Raw genomic sequence first — 1,215 nt, 5'->3', positions numbered from 1 at the left:
AAGTGATAGAGGACACCTAGTAAAGTAGTTCTGGTGAAACTGCCTGTTTACCATTCGAAATTAATAAATAAATGCGCTGCCTACAACAGCTGTATAGCAACAGGCAGTCAAAGTATCCGTTAACAATTTCCTCTATCAAAACAAACATCTAACGTTAGTTAGATATTACATAGCCTACTAATACAATAATGAGCGACTTCGTTATTTCTTTTAACATTTATGGAGAATATGACAACTTTGACGACTGGGATGCTGCTGAAGAAAGAAAAAATTTAAATAAAACGGAGAAACGACACAAAGAGATAACACCGGGAGAATTGAATCAAATAGAAGACGAAAAAGATGAGATCAACACGAAAAAAATACGAAATGGGCAGTAAATACACTCAGAGACTTTATTGTTCAAAAAGAAATGGAATCCAACTTTGAAAATTACACCGCTGCTGCTCTGAATGAGACCCTGCGGGAGTTTTACGCAGCTGTCCAGACAACCAAGGCAGGAGGAGAGTACAGCGTTTCAAGCCTAAGGAGCCTGAGAGCCGGTATCAACCGCCATATAAGGGAATTCAATATTATAACTGACACCAGATTCATGCCTGAAGGGTTCTACAAGCTGAGCGGACTATAAATATCTCCGGTTGCTAAATAAACCGTCAGGCAAGTTATTATTTGTAAAAACTAGATTTAGCCTAATTAAAATATAAACTAATGTTTTAAAAATGTTTTATTTGGCAAGTGACCATGGTATAAGCGGGTTAATGCCCTCCGAGGTGTCCATTGTAAGGTTTTAATGGACGACGGCGGAGGCAACCGTCCTCCGCTGCGCGTCGGCCAGTTCACACCTCGCCGTCGTCCATTAAAACCTGACAATGGACACCTCGGAGGGCATTAACCCTTACATAAACGTATTATTAGTATTATTCTGAGACAAAAGTTATACTGTATACCTGGAGATTTATAGCTACAACCTAACTCGGGTCAGACCTTGACTGTTCTGACTTGAGTTAGGCTACTTTATCTTTTCTAACTGATGGTTTTCCTAAAAATGCTGATCAAAACTCGGAAAAACTCCAATTGACTTTCAATGACTGACGGAATGTTCCGATTTTCAAACTCCTTGTCACTGGATCGAGTAGTGACACTCCTAACTGTCAAAAATTCTCTCCCTCATTTACACGCGCACGCGCGCACACACACACACACACACACAGACAG

Source organism: Xyrauchen texanus, chromosome 38, assembly GCF_025860055.1.
Source record: "Xyrauchen texanus isolate HMW12.3.18 chromosome 38, RBS_HiC_50CHRs, whole genome shotgun sequence".
NCBI lineage: Eukaryota > Metazoa > Chordata > Actinopteri > Cypriniformes > Catostomidae > Xyrauchen > Xyrauchen texanus.
The sequence above is the reverse complement of the archived record's forward strand: the minus strand, read 5'-3'. Positions refer to the sequence as shown.